The sequence below is a fragment of the Thermobia domestica genome, chromosome 2 (genome assembly GCF_964235325.1).
Source record: "Thermobia domestica chromosome 2, izTheDome1.hap1.1, whole genome shotgun sequence".
Classification (NCBI taxonomy): Eukaryota; Metazoa; Arthropoda; class Insecta; order Zygentoma; family Lepismatidae; genus Thermobia; species Thermobia domestica.
Window position 1 is genome coordinate 107,165,484 of NC_137455.1, and position 24,319 is coordinate 107,189,802.

Consider the following 24,319-nt stretch of genomic DNA (forward strand, 5'->3'; position numbering starts at 1 on the left):
TTATTGCGTTTCAACTGTCAGTGTGCTGTGTACATCGGTCGGAAAATGAGTTTCAAACAACGAGCTGCAATTGAGTTTTGTGTTAAAGTGGGTAAAACTTTTAGTGAAACGCCCCAAATGCTACAAAATGCATATGGTGATGAGTGTCTATCCCGTACGCAAGTTTACGAGTGGTTCAGGCGATTCAAATCGGGTAGAGAGACGCTGGATGATGACGAAAGATCAGGCCGTCCCAGAACCGGATTATCGGAAGAAAACATCGAAAAAGTGCGTGAATTCATCAAACATAACAAAAAATCGTCGGTGAAAGTTATTGAAATGGAATTAGGCATTCCTCAAACAACCGCATACCGCATTTTGACCGAAGTTTTGGGCCTTAAGAAGGTCAATTCGCGGTTTGTACCACACAAACTCACCGAAGACCAAAAAGTTGATCGAATTGCGCATTGCAAAGACATCGTTAAAAGTGCTCGGCAGGATCGAAACTTCTTGAAATCGATTGTAACTGGTGACGAGACGTGGTGTTTTGAATATGAGCCCGAAACAAAGCGGCAAAGTGCTGAATGGAGAGCGCCGGATGAAGGAATACTCAAAAAAAAGTCGCTTGGTGAAGTCAAAAGTTAAGGTGATGCTGATTTGTTTTTACGATTCAAAAGGAATTATCCACAAAGAATTTGTTCAGCCCGGCCAGACAGTCACTGGAGAGTTTTACTTGGGCGTCATGAAGCGTTTGCTGGCAAGAATTCGTCGTATTCGGCCCGAATATCGCGAAATCGGCAGTTGGACTCTTCTGGACGATAATGCACCATCACATCGTTCGCGACTTGTAACTGAATTTTTGGTCAAAAATCACATTATTCGGTTGCATCATCCGCCCTATTCACCAGATCTCGCTCCGTGCGATTTCTATCTGTTCCCGAAACTGCATTTGGCGATGAAAGGAAAGTGGCACGCATCGATTGATGCCATTGAGAAGGCGACGACCGCCGTCCTAAAGACCATTCCAATAAAGGACATGGAGAAGTCGTTTGACAACTTGTTGGAGCGTGCAAATATGTGTATCGATGCAGAAGGGGAATACATTGATTAATAAAAATGATTTGTTCCGAAATGTACATTGCTTTTTTGTTTTTTTTTAAACGTTCGGTTTCTTTTGGAATGGAGGGTGTATATATATATATTAACAAATCGTACTAAAAAAGTAAAAAGATAATCTGTTATCAATAACATCCATTTTAAAGAAAATCTATTTATGCATGACTAAGAAGAAAGCATGGGGAGCACTCTCATTACAAGTTCTGAATTTTCATAGAAATCAAGTGATGACGTATGAGAGTGCACCCATGCTTTCCTTTTGAGTCGTGCATAAATAGATTTTATTAAAGTACTTTTCTTGAAAACAGATTAATTTGTTTAGTACGATTTGTATTATTTTTTTTAACAAAAAGACGGCAGTTTTTGACAATAACATTTATTTTATTTGATTTGATTAACGAGATTTAATTTAATCCCTTATTCTTGATCAATTTCAATCCCAAGCAGTAGAAATGATTAGGGAGCCTTCAAAAAGGTATAGGCCTACACTATATTTAATCAAAATTGTATATTTCTTGTTTACCAATTATCCTTGTTTCGTTATCATATGCATACGCGCAGGCTTCTTAACGATGTTATGTACTTACCAGAGATGGAGTGGGTCATAGGTCATGAGTCAAGTGGGTCAAGATTTGTGAGTGGGTCAGTGGGTCGTAGATCAACAGGACGTGAGCCACTGCGACCCATCACCCACCATGGTCCACTCTGACCCACTGCGATTTACTCTGCTCAGTACATTTTCTGGTCACTGGTGAATTTGTCTATGATTTACTTTCAAGGTCTCCATATTTCTGGCTTGTTCATTTGTTTCTATTTATTTTCTGAGATCAGTATATCTAAGTGAAAAAAAAAATACTTCAGGCACTTTTTGATATTGATATTTTGTAATTGCAATATTAGTGATAGAACTTACTACTTGGCTTTCGAGACACAGTCGAATTTCGCACTATTTTCCCCTTTATGTTGACCTACGTAACGTTACTTTGATTTGAGACTCAGATTTCATCCTATTTTCCACTCAAAAGTGCCTGTAATTCAACAAGGAAATAATTATATATGATAATTAAATTGAAATTAATCGCAATATGACCCATGATAAACGCTTTACCATTTTACATCGTGAAGGTCAGATCCACAGTATCCGTACGGAAACTTTTTAACATCTTTATAATTCCCCACAAAAATTCAACCGCAAACAAAAGAAATGCACACTCTCGTATGGGATTGACGCATCTGTACGACTCATGTAATCCTCAAAATTGTAGCGAGCAGTCCCCGGCCGAAGAAATAAAATGCATCACAAAAATACCGGTATAGTGATTGTAGATGGTATCCGCACAACCTACACAATCGTGCGGGTACGTCGCGAAAGGGGTATTGTAACAAAGCGGTGCTTGAACGATTGACTGTAGGAATTCAAATTTCTATTACAGATAATATTTCACAGTTTTGTTTTATTACAAGTGTAAACTCTTTAGTCAGTGGAGACGGGAGCATTGATCACGAGTCAGAGTTGATGACGATGGATTTTGGTGGGTGGTGGGTCAAAGTGGGTCATGATGGGTGGTGGGTGAGAGTGTGTCATGGTAGGTCGTGGGTCCAGTGAGTCATGGTATGATGGGTCAAGTTTTCATTGATCCACGCCATCTCTGGTACTTACACAATGTTTTTTTTTTTTTTTTTTTAAACCTCATTGATTCTATTGGAATTATGTTTTGTTTTCTTCAAAATGAACTGGAATTTGACTGATTTCTTGATCACTAGTTAAATGTCCTTTTCTTGCTTTTCTCAAAGATGAATTTACATTATATTTAACTTACATATTACTTAAATTAAGTTTGATTATTAAATATTAAAGATAATAGATAACAATATTTAATTTTCACACAAAGTAAAAGATTTTACAATAAATTTAAACAAAAAAAAACAGCAAAATTAAACCATTAAAATTCAATTCTATTCAAAAGAAACTGAAAGGATAGTTCCCCATATAAATCAATATGCCAAAAAACAAAGATAGTCCAAGTAGTCAACACTGTTAAGTTCTTGAATTTATCCTTCTTTTTATTCCTTATTCTCGATCAATTTCAACTTCCAAGTTCTGTTTGGGAGGCAATAACAAAAATACACGCCAAGTTTCAATGAAATGGAATAAATTTTACTATAGTTGTCGTGAAACAGACAGTAAGACAAAATAGCTATTGTGTAGAATATTAGAAGCTCGTTTACTCTTATTTCATAAATTTCGAGAAGATTTGTGCATTTTAAGAATATTGTTCTGATTTTAACGCTGTCCATGATTTGACATATTTCCTCTACGATGAATGGGACGTGGTGGCTCAATTATAGAATGCTCACCACTGGTATGAGCGCAGTCTGATTCGATCCCATGTCTTGTGAGTTTGCAATGCACAAAATTATCTTCGTAGGATTTCTCGAGGTTCTCTCGTTTCTCCCACATTCTCATTCACTATTATTTTCATAATAAACATTCATTCATTAATCACCCGTCTCCTTTAGTCTACAGAACATAATGATGGGACCTATCTTACCTTACCCATTGGTGCTACAGTCCTTGTAGGACTTAGACCTCCTTCAGGATAGATTTCCATCCTTCTTTGTTCTTTGCTTTACTTCTCCATGTCGTTATTCACATCTTTTTAAAGTCATTCAGTACATCTTCCAACCATCTGAGTCTCTGTCTCCCGATGCTTCTCTTTCCTTCGAGAGTTATCTTGTAGATTTGTTTCACTCTATGGTGTTCCATGCGTTCTAGATGTTCCAATCATCTTAATCATCTTTAATCTTCCGTTACTTCATAACAATGGGACGTAAAACTGAAAGATTTTCGTTGCACGATGTTAGCAATTTCCCTTAGATTGAAAAAACCTTCCTAAATATTAAATTACTTCCTTATATATCTTCACAATTGGCCACTATGGTTCAGTGGTAGAACATCAACGTCAACCACTGGTACATGTGGTCCCTGTTTCGAATTCCACTTCGTTTTTTTTTTTTTAGTGGACAAACACTGTGTGCAGATTCTCCTGGTGTTTCTCCCGTTTCCTTCCACTTTCTTCATTCCACTATTTCATTCATTATCTTCATCTTCCGCCTTCGTTAGTCTCAGTGCATAATCTTGGGACGGTAAATTCGAATTTTCACTTATCTTCGCAGCATATCAATGGTAGTTTTTTTCTGCCACGCTAGTTATATGATCCAAAATAAATTGATCTTCGTGTATATTCAAATTGTGTACTTTTTTTAAGGGCAACTTGTTTGCACAAAATGAAAGCTACAAAAATAACAGTAAATATCGGAAGGTCAAAAGGAAATGCTGACTAATCATTTAGGCCCTTTTCATTATAAAAACATTCCACGGTGCTGGACACCATCATCTGATAACTATATCGCAGCAGAAGCATGCACCGACTGAATTGATCTATATACGTGACATCGTGATCCAGGAGCTTAAGTGGCCACAATGGACACTTTCGCGCATACTAACGAGGCGTTAGTTTGCTACGAACGGTTTGCTCTCTATGATCATTTGGTCCAGTTAGAAAAAGAAAAACATGATTTGCACGAAACAATGTGCCATTAGGCTTCATTAACACACAGACTGTTAGAACATAAAACGATGATGGATTGAATAATTAAGGGGGGGGGGGGGACATTATCAACCCAATGACCCAGCCTTTTAGTTTGTTTGGAGTTGACACTAATTAGCAGTTCTCATTTCTCTTTTTCTTTCTTTCTTTCTTTTCAAAATGTAGCAGAAATCAAACAATATTGAATATACAAAAAGACAAATCGTCTTACTATTTAATATATATCTTTGCTTCATATTTTTTTCATATGTAAATATATTTTTTTAATGATACACCATAGATAAATTATCTTTTCCATACGTAGGATAGTTGTGAGTATCATCATTTCGTTTACTACTATCCAAATGATCTCAAGTATTATAATTTTAAGTAGTTCAAATACATACAAAGAATAAACTCTCATCGTATTCAATGATTCAAATAGTTTCTTACAGTTGGTCAAGTCAAGTCAAGTTATGTCAGATTTATCTCTCTCTTAGAGCGTGGGGAGTGGAGGAGTGTCAAGTCATCAGGCTACTTTACCCAAAGTGTTTTATGTTCATGTGTTTGGATTTTGTTTTTCTTTCTTTTTTATATGTTAAAACTACGGTGCGTTTGGATGATTCTGTAATGATTCTCATGATATTTTTGTTGTTTGAATATACTCAGAAGTTGTAACGAAAATTCCTAGAAGACAATTTCATAGTTAATATGAAAATAGAATATAGCATAGTACATGGACATAATTGGTTGTAGATTCAATGTTGGGACTAGAGTTCGTATTATGTACGTTACCCGGACTAATTTTTTTTTGCTTAGTTTGTCTATGTGTTCTTGAGATGAAAATTTATTTAGATTCACACTCCATGATTCATTAATATCTGCAGTGGCAGTAAATACACTGCACTGTGTCTATTTTATGCACATTTAGTTTTAATTTATTTGCAGAAAGCCAGTGCATAAGTTGGGAAGTTGTAAGATCAATTGCTTCTTGCAAGTTATCTAGGGCTATGCCTTTTTCAGTTATAACTATTCTTGTTAAGGATAATTCATTAAGGTTCAATGGATTCATTAAGGTTCACTAAGGTTCAAAGATTTATTTTGCTCAGAATTTTAGTTGTTTCGTCCATATGAAGGATTTCCACAATTCATTTACACATTACACAAGCATGATTTGAGCCATTCCTAAACAATACCCCTAATACAGTGGCGTATTTAGGATTTTGTTTCGGGGGGTCTATGCACATTACCCACCTGAGTTTGAGAATTAAAAAATATTTTAATCAATTGTCTACTACTAACATACTAGGAAAAAAACATGAAACTCGTATGACGGTGGAGGATCTACCACCCTTCCCCCCCGAAGGCAAATCTGAAATGACGCTCCTGCAAACACACCTTGAATATCTGTAATCTAATTTCAAATTAACCATTGTAAAATAAAATGGAAACTTTCAGTTTGCGTTTTTACCTGAATGAAAATGTTGAAACAAGTTGAAGCTGAAATATACTGATTGCAGTTCTAATGGCAAGAATTGCAAGCTGGTGAATCTTATGTGATATGATACAAAAATTTAGCAGTGGATCTAACCCTTTATTCTGTTCATAGAAGAAAACGGAAGAATCCTCTTAGCCTACCTAATTTCCCGGGCTACTAATTCTCCCCTCTTGATTTTCTTTAATTCAAACATTTACCTTTCTTTACAACTAAACGATGTAAATATTCCTTTGTTATAATAACTAAAGTCCCGTTATGTTGATATCCGTGCAAGTTGTAGAATACCAGTTTCGCTCATCAGCTCCTCTTAGTTTTGGTGTTACTGACGACTCCCGACTTGACTCACAACTAACAACGGTCGATAGTATGATAGGAGAAACGGAAGAAAGTAACAACTAAGAAAAAGAAACAGAAGAGTAGAATGGACGAAAGAAAGAATAAAGAACGCAGTTCTTACATGGAATGAAAATGGACAAAGAGCATAAGAAACTGGAAAATCAATGAAATTCTTAAAAATGGTAAGAAGGATTATTGTTGTACGTGGAATGCGAAAAACTAACAAAGTTATTTCGGGGAGGCCTTGAGCCCGATAGTCCCCCTAAATATGCCATTGCCCTAATACCATATTTTTCTAATTTACCAAAAAGTATATCATGATATACATATTTAAAAGTTTTTGAAGTATCACAATATATGCCTACAGTGTTGACTTTCTGTATCAATAGATGTTATAGCTGCTTTGATATGTTCATAAATCGCAGTAATTGTGGGTTGGCCTTTTATAAAGCCGTGTTACGGTTTCGTGAGTGTCTTGTTCATTAGTGAAACTTAGCAGCTGCTAACATACTAATTTTTCAATAAATATCAATCAAAGCGGAAACTTCATCAGACGTTATGGTTACGAAATTGCAATATATATCTAAGTTTCTGTATAGTCACCCAATCTCATGTATTAATAACTTACCTTGTAGCAGTGTTCGTAGGTTTCCTTCAGAATTTCCCTCAACTGTCTCACAATTTTCCCTTTTCTTATCAAATTTTCCCTATTTTCCCTAGTTTGTTGAGTATCCAGTTCCCATAACAGAAGTTATGTGATAAGATTAATTGAGCTATATTAAAGAAAGTGCCAACCACATTTGTTTTACTCATTTGCTTTTTTTCCTTTTTTTTACTTTTCCTTTTTTTCACAAAAATATCCCAATGGGTGCAAATTATGCTACTTTGAACACACGCACACACACACACAAACATTGTTGCTATTGAATTTGTTTTTTTCTGAAGAGCAAGGAAAAATTTTAGCATGTATATGGTCCATGTATCAAAGCGAAAATTTCCCTGGATTTTTACATTTTATCGAAAACTTCCTCTTTTTCCTTCAGGTTAAATTTAACTACGAAATTACGAACACTGTCTGGTAGTTTTCTGATACCTTTCGTATAACAAACAGTACGTAAGTAAAAATATCGTATTCGGAAAAAAACATTTAGAAAAGATTATTCATTGATGGAGTTCTAGATAGAACCAGAGACTAATTTACAATAGAATACATAGCAGGTTGATAACCAAAGTGATCACAACATAATAGAAAACAACACTAATAACTGAAACTATGACGATTAAGAATTACGACAAAAAGCGGCATCTGGGAAGAAATTTCTGTATTAAGGTGGTATCGTAATGCTGAATATACAGCTTCAGAATTTTGTAGGCCAATAGATGTGACAGATTTCACTATATATCTTTAGAAAGTTTGAGTTGTGATAAACAGAGCGTTGGATGATTGATATTAGGTTGACCTACAGATAGATATGAAAATAATGAAACACTGTAACAAATACAAGTTCCCTGGTTAATACCACGTTGGACCACATTCATGGTACAAGTTGTATCTGACATATTTAGTCATATAGCTCCTCGATCGTTTCCAGTGGAATAGTGAGAATAAAGCTAACTTATACCTATAGAAAAAATACCTAAGTATGTCCTGCTCATCAACTGGTTTTTTGCACTGCAGCTTGAAATATGACACACACAATATAGTTTAAAAGAATTCTATATAATAATTCTATTTCATGGTGAAAATAGCAAACTCTGGAGACCCTTCTTCCTCTCATTGGGAGAGTACGCATTCTAATCTGATCTGATTTCCAGTGTGTGATAATCCCATAATTTGTCCTGAAGTGTTACCTTTTTTTTCTTAGTATTATCATATTTTGTTGCATATCTAATTTTTCATATTTTTCGTTTGTGTCAATTAGTTAGTTTCGTTTTTAAGCTAGCTTAGGACTTGTGTTGGCGTAGCGATACTAATGAAGAGTTTGTTACCCATCGAAATGCATATAGACCCTACTTCGGAAAATTCTTCTAAATTAAGTTAATTTATATAATTTTAGCATTATCGTATTCTAAACATTCTATTTCGTTAATTATGATAAATATTTTCAAAATTATTCATTCAGAAACTTCGATGATTATTAAAAACTTCGATGATATAAGGCGGATTATATTTATAGCCTTTATTTATTTACACTTTCATATGCTGTAATGTAATGTTGCCATGGAAAAAGACATGTGAATATACAGGGGGAGACAAAAAAAAATCTAAAAACACTTCATACAGGACACATAAGTTTGGTGCTCCACTGTACAACACGTGTTGCGGTTGCCGATCGTTTTTTGTTTTCAATGTGTCATGTGGACCTCCTCTTCCGTCAGCAGTAACCAGTTCACCTGTGAGTGTGGTGGTGCTGTAAAATGGGCGACCTGACAGACTTCCAAAGAGGCATGATTGTTGGTGCCCGTCTGGTTGGAGCTTCAGTGGCAACAGTGGCGTACATTGTGGGGGTATCGAAAGGCACTTTGTCCAATGTCACGAGGGCATACACAATTCATGGGCAAACGACGTCCGCAAAGCACAACAATGGTCGAAAAACAATCCTGTCAGATATGGACCGGGGGGCATTAAAACGGATTGTAGCAGCTAAAAAGAAGACCACTGCAATGAAAATACGTCTGAACTCATTTCCGGCCTACAGAACCCGGTTTCATCGAAAACAGTGCGACGGGAACTTCATAAAATGAAAATTCATGGCAGAGCCGCTATCGCCAAACCCCTGGTCACAGCAGTAAATGCGAAGAGGCGTATCCAGTGGTCCAAAGATCACAAGGCGTGGACTCATGAGCAGTGGAAACACGTAATGTGGTCCGATGAAACGACCTTCACCTTGTTTCCAACAACCGGTCGTGTTTACGTATGGATAACACCGTCGCAGGCCTGATACGGTGGGCTGCTGATTGCCACGGGTGCTGACTGCCAAAGCCAATTATTGGTGCTGATTGCCACGACTGGCGCTAAGTGCCAATATCAAGGTGCTGATTGCCACAATGGCGTGCTGACTGCCACGATCCTGAGAGAAAGTTGCTAGACGTAACATTACGAGACGCCAAGAAGTATGAAAGAAACGTGATGTACGAAACGTACGTACGAGTATGAATGAAACGTATGTACTTTCAGTTTTGTCAGGGAGCAGTACGTACAAAATTGGTACGACTTATGTATTCTCACTTGAACTCCCTGTGTCAGCATGAACTGTGTACAACTGCACAAATTGTTTCGAGCAGCTCTTGAAAGTTCCATCAAAAAATCACTGCTGGCTGTCCCTCATAAGGGATGTTCGGGAGAAAGCACTCGCCTGCAGACATGGGCGTCCGAAGAAAATTTTCTACAAGAGTGCTCAAATCCCTGGTTGCTATATTACGTTTCGTACTTTTTATTTGTAATAAGAAAATCTTAAAGAAATTTAATACATTTTAGTGAGCCAGAGGGGGGCTCCGGCCCCACCCTGCCACCCCCTTCGGGCGCCCATGCCTGCAGAGAAACTAAGCATGGCATTTGAAGGCCCAATTCATGCTGATTACAATAAGCTAATAATATTCCTCTATGGTTGAGAACTGTTCGAGATATTCAACTTGGAAGTTTATATGAGAAAAAATGAGTACATGCGGATTTAAACGCATTAAGTACAAAATAACTAGCAACGAATATTGACATACGAATTGAAAACTATTGGAAGTAACAGAAAAAACTGTTTTATTTATTTATAATAGGTTTCAGATACAGTACTAAACCATTTTATACTGAAACATTTTAACATTTTGATAACAACAATTGAATAACAATTTGAGCCAAGATGGTACGGCACAACAGCAATATTACAAAAATAGCTTATTTATATAGGATCTGAATGTATATTCATTTGAAAAAACGTCTACAGTTTCTGGCAACTGATTATAAGTACTGACAAGTCAATTTAGAAGAGACCTATGGACAATATTTACCCTCGCCACTCGAGTGTAAAAGAGATCACTTGACCGTGTTGTTCTTGCCGGTACGCACAAATCTCGAGCTATAATCTTTGATTGGTCCGAGTCTAAACACATCAAATGGTTGTACAAATCGTGTGCAGTTCTGCAGGTGAGTGCTTTCTCCCAAGCTTCCCTTGTCAGCGCTTTCTTCAGACCATCATATCCAAAACACAAAATCCGTTTATCCTGTTCCAATCTATCGTAATGCAGAAAGGAGGTTCTGTCTTCGAAGCGAAGATGATCCTCCAGAAAATCTAGTTCTTTAGACGTGAAGTTGTTTTGCTTTATGCCAAGAACTGTCCTCCATGGCCCTTCCTTTGACCATAAAACATTATTAGGGTGAATAAATACACACTAAATTTACTTTATAATACTCGATACATTAAATAATACAATAAAACAATTAATATAAACAACGAAATGTGCAAATTATACATATAACAGAAAAGACAATCCCTTTGTAAATATCCAAGCGTATATCGTTTCATTTACTGAGCAACTTTGTAACTTTCAGGATGCCACCTAGATTTGCTGTGATTAATAAACTAATCCGTCATGCTAAATTTATGCCGCCTTATGCAGAATCGTTCCATCGGGTGATTAGTGCCATACTAGAGAGTTCTACTAACATGTTTCCTACAGTAGTCAGGCTTTTAGTATGACGCTAATCATACGTCAAAACGACTCTGCATAAGGCCCATGATGATGAGTAAATTAAGTATGAGGGATTAATTCCACTTTTTCCAAATACAGTTTCTCCCAGGCTCGTGACAGTCAGCACGCCGTCGTGGCAGTCAGCACCTTGATATTTGCAATCAGCGCCAGTCGTGGCAGTCAACACCAATAATTGGCTGTGGTAGTCAGCACCCGTGGCAATCAGCACCTGTAGACTGTCTGCTACCAACTGTAATGCATGGGGGTGGTTCTGTTACAGTATGGGGTGGTTCTGTTACATATCGTGGTTTTCTGCAGGTCCCATCATAGCCCTGCATGGAATGATAAATGCTAAGGCGTATGAGGCCATTTTGGGGGACCAGGTTCTACCCATAGCCCGAATATTGTTCCCTGATGGTGATGGCATCCACCAAGATGATTTGGCACCCTGTCACCCTGCAAAAACGGTGAAATCATGGTTTGAGGAGCATGACCAGGAGCTATCACACCTCCCCTTTGTCCCACAATCACCAGATCTGAACATCATTGAGCCATTGTGGTCTGAGTTAGAAAGGCGTGTTCAGTCTCATTACCCTCCACCATCATCTCTTAAGGAACTGGAGCATGTTTTGGAGGAACAATGGTAAAAATTCCACACACCATGATTCAGGAGCTGCATACCATTCCACGTCGGATCCAAACTGTTTTGGACACAAAAGGATGCCCCACACCATACTAGGTATGATTTTCCCACTTTTGCAAACGTTTTAGATTTTTTTTTTTTTTTTTTTGTCCACTCTTGCATATCGGATGGATGTTCTAAAAGTCGTGCCCATGGAAAACAGAGTACGATTTTATACGCCAAAATAAGGTGAAAATGCCATATAATGGTATACCCTCCGGGGCCTCCTTCAGCCGCTATGGGAAATCGAAAATTTCACTACGCGGCAACATCGTAGATTAACTTGGAACCATTAATATGACTTTACAAATCCATCAAGCAGTTACATAGATTGTTATGTTAATAGTGGTGCTAGTTTCAACGTCTATCGACTTTAAATACCACCTGGAAAGAATCAATGGTTCTTTATCTGCTACGTTGTCATTGTCACATAGTGCAATTCGCGTCTGCAGTTAAGGTCCTGAAACATACAATTACAGATATTTTTCGGTTTATTTTGACTTGTAGAACAGTGCTCTATAGTCCGTAGGCTCCATTTTTAGAACACCCGATATATATATGAAGTAACCAAATATTCGAACCCACAATGTTTAACGCAGACGTTCCTTCTGTTGATATTATTCAGTCGATAGTGCTTATTCGTATAATCTAATTTCTGAAATAGAAGACAATCAAGTTAAAGATGACTTGCTGCGCTTATTGAGAACAATTGCTAAATCTCTCAGAGCCATAAACTATGTTGTGAATTGCTTCCGTCAGGCCAATGTATCCGTGGGATATCAACCGTGGTAAGACGAATTGTCCTCTCTCCACAGCGTGACTCCTCATATCGACACGCTTCGAAGACATTACTACATGCGATGATTGGTAGTCTCCTCATCCTGTGCCACGCCCATTGCTTCCTTCTTTCCCTACATGAGCAACGAGTGCTGCTTACATTACTTTCTTTCTTATCTTCCACGTCCACGATGGACATTGGTCATTGACCACCCTTCTTCACTTCTTTATAACGTCATTTGTTGTGCTATTAATTGTCTGCACAAATGTAATTGGAAATGTTCATAAAGAGTTGTCACATTTAAGACAGTATTGCTGTGAGCATATTATAGTTGGTATAGTTTGTATGTATTCTTTGAAAATTGTGTTTAGTTACTTTCTTTTGGTAACAATGAATCAAATAGCCATTCAGGATGATAAAATTAATTTTTTGAGAACATAGGATACTGCATAGTTTTTCAATATGTTATTTATTAAAATTTAATATTTGGGAATAATGTCTAATAGATGTTCATGATTTGGAAATACAGTACATCGTTGCTCAGTTTGTGCTTATTTTACACTCGCGCGTCAAAGTTCATGGGGCACGTAGGCCTATTTCCCTAATATCATGTAAGATAGGAATCTCTTGTAAACCGGAGAATTGCAACAACTTGACACTAGAAAACAAAAGCCACCTTCGCTGGTGTAGTGGCTAGCGGTCGTTTCTGGTTCGATTCTCAATGTTTGATTCCATCTGAGACTGTGGGTCAAAGTCTCATATAACCTCGGTGCCGAAAAATACTCTAAACTCCAACCATCCAACGAGAGGACGAAAAAGCCTTTGAAGGAAGGTTCAACCCCTTTCTTCAAACAGCTGCCCATACATCTCTTTAGAGCAGTGCTAAACCTATTCAACCTTTTTTTCTCGCGTACTCCTAGCCACAGTTCGCCATCCAATTGTGTACCCCTGAAGCTGTTTAAAAAGAAATTAAATCGAAATCAACTTTTTAAACTTAATGCACATGTTCTATTGATTAAAAAGAGGGGAGGCAATTGAGACCCAACAAAAAGACAATCAGTGTGCCAATCAAAAGACTATTTACAGGGGATAAAGTGCACATCCGAAAAAATTAACATGGGAAATTTCAAAACATATGGAAGACATCCAGTTCTACTGAGGCGGATTTTCCCCTCGTCCTCGCTGATAACTCGCACACCGACGACAATGTTAAAAATTTAAAAAACTAAAAGTAACTTAAGAATTAACCTGTTAATGAGATGATTAAGCTGGTTTCCGGAACGGCAGCTCCTCGAACCTGGTCGAATCTTCGAGACTGCGAGAATTAGAGCTGATTCTGGATTCAAGCAATTTCTGTGCTTCATTTTTATTGATGTTTATGCAGATAAAAACCCTGTTCACACAAATATGTTGATGGAAATGGAACAAGTTGTGAAATAACATTGTCACTATTTTCGAGCATAAATACAAAAGTCACAAATTGAAAAGTTATCGAATTTCATTTGCAATGAACTGTCAACAGACATTTTCAGCAGACCCCTAGAAGCAGCATTACGTACCCCAGAAACATCTTCGCGTACATCCAGGGGGTACGCGTATCCCCGGTTGAATAGCTCTGCTTTAGAGCATGCATGTCAAACTCAATAGCTTAAGCGGGTCAATTAGTCATAAGTGTATAATAATGCGGATCACAAAGGGGGAAATTCATAATTAAGATTTAAAAGTTTGCCTAATATTGCCATTCTTTAAAAAAATAGGAGAAATATAACGAAATCCGGGTAGTATATGGACTTATTGTTTATTTCTAAACACCTCCCTTTTCTCCTCATACCTTTCTCGGATGTCTGGAGTCATGCTGATTGCGCTACGATTTCCAGAATAGAGGTCAGATGACTGTGTAATCACTTGAGTCTCGCTGATGATTTCTTCTTTCTCAAATTAAGTTTGAAAAGAGAAAAGTGCGTATTTTAACACATTAAACAGTATAGTTGAATACGTATATCATGAATTTTAAGTGCATACATAAAAAAAAAAAAAATGCTTTGTGAAAGGCAATAGTTCCTAACTCTTAGATAGAAGCAGGACATTAGTCTCGAACCAGCACTGAAAAACTCTGCAATCTATTGAAGTAGTTCTAAATAAACTTATTTGGTAAATCTCTTGTGAATACTCAAACTTATAGAGATGACGTCAACGGAACCTCTATGTAACCGACCAAACGTATATGAAGATTTGAGTTGTATAAGCAGCAAGCGTTCTATAATTATTTACAGTATAAATAATTTTACGGTAAAAACGATAATCTAGAGCGAAAATTATGTGAAAATATTGTATTCTGGTTAGTATAGATATAGAAGTGCGTGAATTGTAAGTGGGAAAATTTGTCTCTAAAATAACATAATTAAGCATTATAATTTAAAGATATAATAACATATCTAACCAGTGTGAAGGTACTGCTGCATTATAATTTTCAACGAACTTAAAAAGTTCGTTACTGAATTCTCAATGTCTGTGTGTCTGTCTGTCCGTCTGTCTGTTATTTGTGATTTTTATTTTCAATTTTGAGACCTCCATTCGGTAAAGCATCAAAAACTAACTAAACAAGTGATGGAATTTTTCGCCCCACTCTTACCATTCCCGAGATATTGACCAAAAAATGGACGATTTCCGGAAATTTAAGGAGCCACATCTCGGGAAGCTATAGAGAGATGATATCGGTGTTGATCAACATCTAAGATTATGGTGAATATTTAGATGTCCAATAGTAACCGGTAGTCACTGTCCAACTGACCACTGCAGTTAATATCAGTACTAAAATGTTTACTGTTCTCTCAGGTATTGATTAACACCAATATCGTCTCCCTATGACTTACTGCTCCCGAGATATTGGCCAAAAAATAGTTCCGATTTCGGAAGATTTACGGAGACATATCTCGGGAACCGTAAGTCATAGAGAAGAGAGACGATATTTTGCAAATTTTTGCGAGAAACAGAAGGTGCGGATAAAAAGATTTACTTTAACATGTAGAAACAATCACAGTTATCCTTCCCGCTCCATCTCTCCATTCTTTTAAACTTCGTTCTGGCAATGCTCTTGGAGCATTCTCAACTTTTTTAAAAAGATAAATTCGTTAGTTTTATTTGTTAATATAGTTAATTAGGTTAGTATTGTATAGTTAGTATTAATAAATATGTAGGCTAGACTATATAAAATATATATATTAGAAGAGTGTGTATGTATGTGTATTAGAGTTGACATTCGTATTGGTAGAACAACACTGTTGAAGATTTGTAATAAAATTGAAGAGCTTGGTTGATAACCTAGCACTTATTTTATCACCACAGAAACCCTTTGTGGAATCCAATAACTCACTTTGTATGATTAACTTGATCCTCTTCGAAGCAGCAGTACATTTAGAGAGCGCCAATTAATTAACTCTGTTCTTGGAAATGATAACGCTTTCGCCGACGGTGGAAAACGATTTGTTGAAGCCTATTTTCGCCAGGACTCATTAGAGAACACAATGAAGGATACAAAAAGAACCTCGGTCGTAATTTTGAGGAGAAAGATAAAAAGAAAAAAATATGAAATACATATACTATTTCTAATCAACGTTTCCGTTTTTTTTTTATTTCTTTCTTCTTCATAAAGGTATCAAAGAAAATAATCATTATGAATTTTCTAGCCGGATATCAATTTCTTAAATAATAAATTTGCAACTCTTTATTAATGTAGATATCTATAATACAAGTAAAACATTAACCGAATGGGCTTAGTTCTTAAGCTAGCACAATTCCAGATTAAAAAAAAAAAAAAAAAAAAAAAAACCTCACTGGTTTGGGTGCCCAGAATTCATCAATGAAATTTTGCAGCTGCTTATCGTTTTGAAGAATGTATCATGGAGTGCAATCGACAGGGACTGGAAAATATGGTAATCTGTAGAGAATGCATCGGATGACGAAAACATCCTATTGAAGCTACTGAATGGAAATGGTTTTCATATGTGCCACATGTGGTCTAACACTGTCCATGTGGATAAATCCTATGCTGTTTATTCGTACTATTTTCCTGAAATCAACACATTGGAGTTGATCACGGTATAAAATGTAGTTATGGTACTTCTATGGGGTAGGAGTTCACTGTCAATAATTCCTTGCATATCCCACCAGACGCACTGCATTGTCTTCATGGATTCAAATCTTGTTTGAAATGTGCTGTTGCCTTTCTGTTTGGGCTGGTTCATTCCTTCCTCTGCTTAAAATTCACGTCTGGCACCATTTATCTCTAGTAACAATATGTGGGAGAAAGGATTTATATTGGCGATAAGGTTCATGATGGCAGATAATCAAAGAACTACATGGCAACACGGTGGTTCTTGTTGAACCTTTTCCATACGTTGAAGATGTCGCACAATAGTTGGTTGTCCCCCGTTGCCCACGTCGGTGACCAATTCCTGGGAGCTTTGACGAGTATCACAGTAGATCAAATCTTTCAAATCGTTCTCATCAAAGTGGGACGGGCGACCAGAACGTGAGGCATAGTGTACACTACACAGATTTGCACAGCTGCAGCAAGGTAGAGCAGGCAAAAATCTGCTAAAGATCCATCTTGCAGTAAAATGTGCTAATCGGCTTGTATATAAACCTGAGAGAGTCACTAAAATTTCAGATATCAGAATTGTTTGGCATCACCTATGGTGGATGTGCATCAGTAGGAAAGCTGTCAGTTTTTTTTTTTTTTTTAAATATGTACGATTCTACATTTAGAACTAGGAATTTTTAGAGGCAAAGATTTTGCACTATCATCAATAACAGATTTGCACAGTAATAAGGAAATGCCATCATCTGCAACAAAAGACAGTCAACTGCATGGATTAGGTAGAGCAGATGATTCTGTACTATTAACTATCGGTATCTGACCTACACAAGTGGTATGTCTCAATTGAGCCTTGAGCGTAAAGAGCCTTGTGTATCTATAGAGAGTTCTCAAATCAGATTAGATCATCATTCTGATTTTGTATTTGACTCACAAATTTTATTAACTGCTAAATCAGTTTCCCTGACTTAATCATACCTTACCTTACCCTTACTCATTCGTGCTACAGTCTTTGTTAGACATGGACCTCCTTCAGGATAATTTCCGTTCTTCTCTGTTCTTTGCTTTACTTCTCCATGTCGCTATTCTTGTCTTCTGTAGGTCATTCAGTACATCGTCCAACCATCTGAGTCTCTGTCTCCCAATGCTTCTCCTTCCTTCAATAGTTCTCTTACCACTTCCAAAAAGGCAGCAGAAAAATAAGAGAGCTAAAGTGTGAAATGGTTACTAGTTCACCGTTTAAGAATGTGTTACAAACCATAGCTGAAGATAAGACGAAGAATTGAAACTCTTGTAAAGCAGTCCTCGAAATGAAACCTTCCAGTTTAGCATCCCAAGATTAAGGCCATTAGGGAGATAAATGATTAAGTCAAGGGACTGTAATTGGTGGAATGACAATGTGAGAGGAAACGGAAGTACTCCAAGTCAAATTACGGACACGATGTTGTCCATCACAAACTTACTTGTTCGAGAATCGAACTAGGGACCCACACACCAGAGGTAAGTTTTCTAACACTGAGCCTCCACCACCACAGGCAGTCCTTGAAGTACCTAGAAAGTCAATTGAGTGAATCCTCTCCATCTAGTGATAACATTCAGACTGATCACCTGCATTTGAAGATTGGATTGTGTGCTAGTTTTGTGAAGACTCATGGCATGAAGCTAATTCCATTTATGATGGTAGAGGGACTTCACTTGTGATACTATAATTGATAAAAGAATCAAAACATGTGTTCTTTTTGCGTACAACAAAACATTGTTTCCATATTTAGTTTGTCAATATTATTTCCATAGACTATTTTCTACGTAAATATATAATTGTAAGGGATCGTAGGGTAATGTAGTTTACATGTAATTGTAATTTTTATTTCATATATTATATACATCTTTACAATATATTTTATCCTATTACTATTGTGTACTTTTGTTGTTCCATGCAAACTTTTACATTTTTTCATGTGAGTTTTTAACCACTGATGAGTAAAAAAATGCATTTTTGTCGATAATTAAATAATCGTTTATTGTAAGCAGAATTTTTAAAATTATTAACTGAGAATAGTACAGTTTCCAGGGGTGGGTTTTTTCCAGCGATTGCACACATACAACCAAGGGCGCCCATCAGAGGGGGCAAGGTGGGGCACTGCCCCCCCAAGAGGAAATTATGCTTAGGAGTATCGAAAACTCAATAAATTTTTTACATTAGTTACAGCAAACTTTGAAACTATATTTGAAATGTCGCATATACTTGCCCCCCGCTTGGAAACAACAACATGGGCGCCCTTGCATACAACATATAGTATGTATCAATCAACTTACTTTGACGAAAGAAAGCGATCGGTACCAGAATTGGTGTGCAATCGCTGGAAACACCCCACCCCCGGAAATTGTCTAGGTACCGTGTAACGGAGGTGACCAGCTCTGGTACCGATCGCTTTTTTTCTGATAAAGATATATACAAACTGTATTATTCTCTATTAATTTGAAACATACTAAAACTAAAAGAAGACTGTTTGAAGATTATTAAATGTAAATTGATTATTAAATATAAATTTTAAAACTTCTGGTTCTCTTTACAATGAAGATATAAGCATTCAAAAACTAAGGAAATACTCTTGCCTCACTCTACTATGTACTAACTAATTAACTTTATGACCTATGGAACCCGAAGATTCAATGCAGCGTTCACTAAAGCTCTCCGTTCACTTTTGTCCTTAGCCAACTGGATCCGTTTTTACTTTGTATTCCAATTTCTGCAAGATCCATCTTAATATTGTCCTCTCATCTGCGTCTAGATCTTCCTAATGGTCATTTACCGATTGGACTTCCAGTTAAGACTTCGAAACCGTTCCTATTTTTTTCCCTTCTGGCTATATGTCCTGCCAACGTGAGCCTTCTAAACTTCATAATCTTAACAATGTTTGGTAACAGTATAAATTATGTAGTTGCTCGTTATGAAGTTTCTTCATTCCCTACTCCCATTCCTCTTGGGTCCGAATATTGTTCTCAGGATCTTGTTCTCAAATGCTTTGAGTCTACGTTCTTCTCTTAGAGTAAGCGACCATGTTTTACAATTATACAGAACAAAAGCATGATTATCGTTTTATGTATATACATTTTAAGCTTCAAATACTTCGACAGAATTCGCGATGACATGTACTATGTACTATGTAGACCAAAACATAAACACTTAAAATGTTTGTTTTGAAATAATATTTGGTACAAATAGTACATACATCAATCGGTAGATCACATCGAGCTAAACAAAATGAAATGCCTGAAGATAAATTCCAATGCGTAGTTTTTGAGAGAAACGAATTTTTATGGTTCTAGACAATATGACGTTCATTGCCTATAAAATGTATAGTTTTGTGATCTGCTGGAACAGGTTGCTTATTTTTTCTTTATTTACTGTAAATGTAAAAGAATATTAAATGGCAGGGTTTGGGTACAAAACCTCGCGGCCAGAACCTCGCGGGCCAAAACCTCGCCGCCTAAAACCTCACGGCCCAAAATCTCGCCAGGCCGAAACCTCGCCTTGCCAAAACCTCACGTCCCAAAATCTCGCCATACCCAAAATCTCACCTGCCAAAACCTCGCCGTTCTGATCTCTGGACACAGAATCTCGCCTGTTCTAAACTACGCGGGACGTAATCTTGCCTGGGAAGAAATGTCGTCAGTATAAAACCTTGTCACGGCAATTTCTTCGATGTAGAATGCTTTACATATTGCTATATGTATATATTTTGTAATAACACATAACTGCATTAAAATAATGACAAGAAAATATTGTAACGCGTGCTTTGAAAATCTCTATATATAAAAATGAAAATTACTATGTTTGTGACATCATACTTCTTGAGCCACCCGACCGATCTCGATCAAATTTTCAGCATAGGTGAGTTTCGGACCTGGGATGTCTTATGTAATTTCACTTTGACGGCAAAATGAAGTGAAGGGGGAGGGGATATATATATATAAAAATAAATAAAACTTAATAACTCTTGAACCAAGATAATAATCTCGATCGAATTTGCCAGACAGATCAGTTTACCGCTTGGGATGGTTTTTATCATTTCACTTTGACGGGAAGGTAGAGGGAAAGGGAGAAACATATAGAAATACATAAAAATTAAATTGGCTGCGTTTGTGACTTGATAACTCTTGAACCACTCGACCTGTCTCGATCAAATTTTCAATATAGATTAAGTTTGAGCCTGGGATGGTTTTTATTTCACTTTAACGGTGACCTTAGGAAATTCTAACAACATCGAATAATATTTATGAAAGTATGAAATAATGAGTGAGTTTTTGCGTCCCTCGATTATGTCCTGTAGGTTAAAGGAGACGTAGATGATCAGGATTAAGGAAATGATGAAATGAAGAAAGTGGAAAAAAACGGGAATACCCCAAGAAAACCCCTTACACACGATGCTTTATATTATTATTATTACATTATTATTATTATTATTATTATTATTATTATTATTATTATTATTATTATTATTATTATTATTATTATTATTATTATTATTATTATTATTTGTAATATGGAATTGCATATTAAGAAACGCATTGGGTAAATTTTAAGGAAAGGTTTATTGCGCAAATTTTTGGCCCATCGAGATTTTGGTCTGCGAGGTTTTGGAGGGCGAGGTTTTGGCCCGGCGAGATTTTAGCCCGTGACGTTTTGGGCGGCGATGTTTCGGCCGTGAGATTTTGTCCGTATCCCAAATGGCAGATTGTATTTATTCTTTGATTTCTTTTACTAACTGTAACACACATACTCCTAGCAGTAACGAACTTAACTTCTAAAAGTGACGCGGATACTACTTGTAAAGTACAGTAAACCATCGATTATTCGACTTCAACCAAGTTTACTAAAGTTCCTCATTATTCGTTACAAACTTATAAGCGTAAAGCAATACATATTTTCTTTTGCTTGGTGATCACTAGATAACTGGTTACTATGGAAATATGGACTTTATTTTTTCAGTTTAATAAATTATGGATCACAAAAATAAGTGTCAATGAACATTTTTAGCTGCTTTTTTTCCCTAAGAAATTTAAAAAGAAAACGATTTTCTTGTTCATAATTGCGCTTGCTTTGTGTTTTACATGTAATGACTTGAAATTTTTTTAAAAAAATCTATCGACAAAGTTCTTCGTACGAAAAATGTCCAAAAAGTTCCTGTTTCATACTAGTTACAAATGATGTGTGTGTAGATCAATGTTTTCACTATCACTTTTCTGCATAATTTCCCTGAATGTCAACCAGGGCTGTTGACTGTAACGGAACAAATATGTGTAAATTATTTAACTCGATTTCAGTTCCGGAAGTGGATGCGATTTCCTTGAAAAATTGATTGCTGGCGTGGAACTTAAATAAATTTTCTGATAAAATACGGCTTGGAACTCGGATTTTCATACGAAGTTGTCCCAAAAACTCATGTCCTTTCCTACTTACAAATGACGTAAATCAATGTTTTCACTACCACTTTTCAGCATAATCTCACTGAATGTTCACCATGGGTTGTTAACGGTAGCGGAACCGATAGACGTTAATACGATCAATTGGATTTTGGCTCCGGAACTGGAACTGATTTTTTCTGAAAAATCGATTGCTGGTGCAATACCTAAATAGATTTTATGTTTCTTGTTTTTGTTTGTTTGTTTGTTTTTATGGTTTTGAACTCTATACTGAAGTCAATTTTGCGAGGAAATCATCGGAGGTGAAATAGGAACTGGAGTTGAAATTAGTTTTCTGAGAAAATCCATTCAAATTCTGGAACCGAAACTGAAATTGAAGTGGAAATCTGCAGAGATAAGAAAAATGGGTTTTGTAACAAAATCGCTGTAAGTGGTTCCCTTGAGATATCGTTTCACAATTGCCCAACATCATTGGCAACTTGTAACGATCTTGGGATAACGGTGTTCGCATATGATTTCTTCAAAATGTAGGATACTCTTCTCGAAACACACAAGGCTATGGATTTTGGCTTTGTGAACCAAGCCAATTTATAGAGTAAATTGATTTCGGTTTTCCTTCAGAAGCACACTGAATCAGAAAGTTAATTTACTTTCCTGAAGTGGAACAAAAATACATGTATTTTCGCTTCTGTTACCATTAATAATTCTGATGTCAACTTACTTTTTGGAATTCTTCCGTAGCAGCCAATTGCCTAGAAATGGATTTTTCCTGTTCCTGTATAACCATCCCTGACGTCTTCATCGCTGCTTTCAGTTTTAAGAACTAATGATACTCACACGGGGCCAAGTCACGTGAATACAGAGGGTGCTCCTGCGGTTGGAATTCAGTTTGCCGAATGGCAGTCAGATTTCTCGTCTTGATTAGTTTAAATTTATTTTAAGTAAATACTGTTTCTTGTGATAGTGATCATTCACGTAAATATCCTGACTTTCTTCTTGCTCCTGCTAACACGAATCATTTCAAATTGCCGTATGATTTTGAGTTTGCTGTGGAGTAAAATGAAACTGCTACTTTAAGATACACTCATGTATAAAACATAATGATTATGTAAAAAAAAAAAAAGAAAGAAAGAAAAAAGAAAAGAAAAGAAAAGAAGAAGAAAAAAGAAAATAAACGCATTTACTGGTAAACCCTAGAATGTCGTGTCTACTGTAACTAACTTAAGCAAATGGTGAGGGAGGAATTTGCACCTTTTCTTTACGTTCTTTATTAATTTGCTTAGCATTGATATCTACGTAAAGTAGAAAGAAGAAAGGAAGAAAAGAAAGGAAAAAAGAAAAGAAAACTGTGAAAACCTTATATTAAAACTTACACTATATTTCAGTTAATTTTATAGAAAAAATAATGTACTAGCATCAATCACCCGCTTCGCTGGGTTATTTTTTTAAAAATATATAGTAATATGTTCTGTTAGTTAGTCACTTTTTACTCTTACTAATGCGCTCTCTGATATCTGTCATTTTCGATCGTATTTATAGTTCTTCCCTCCCTCCTTCCCCGTGTTGGATTTAAACGGCATCGGAAGTGGTCATTTTCAACAATTTTATATAGATATGTGTCTCCTCGTCCCCATGTTGCAGGGCACGGTATTGGAAGTGTCACTGTTCATCTCAGCGATCCAGAAATTTATGGATTCAACACTGATATTGGTAATTTCGATCATTTTCATAAATATCTCCCGCTTTCCCTTCCTCCAAGTTGCGGGGCTGAATTTGGATTTGAACAGCATCAGAAGTGTCACTGTTCATCTCAGCGACCCCGAAAACTTATCGAATCGGGAATAATATTGTTCATTTGTAAAAATCACTTTTATGTATCTCCCTCTCCACCTCTCCCAAGTTGCAAGGCTGAATTTGGATTTAAACGAGATCGGAAGTGTCACTGTTCAACTCTGAGACACAGAAAATCATAAACTCGACACTAATATTGGTGATTTTTGATCAGTTTTATGTAATCTCTCCCTCCCTTTTCCCAAAGTTGCGGGGCTGAATTTGGATTTAAACGCCATCGCAACTGTCACTGTTCATCTCAGCGACCCCGAAAACTATGGATTCAACACTGATATTAGCCATT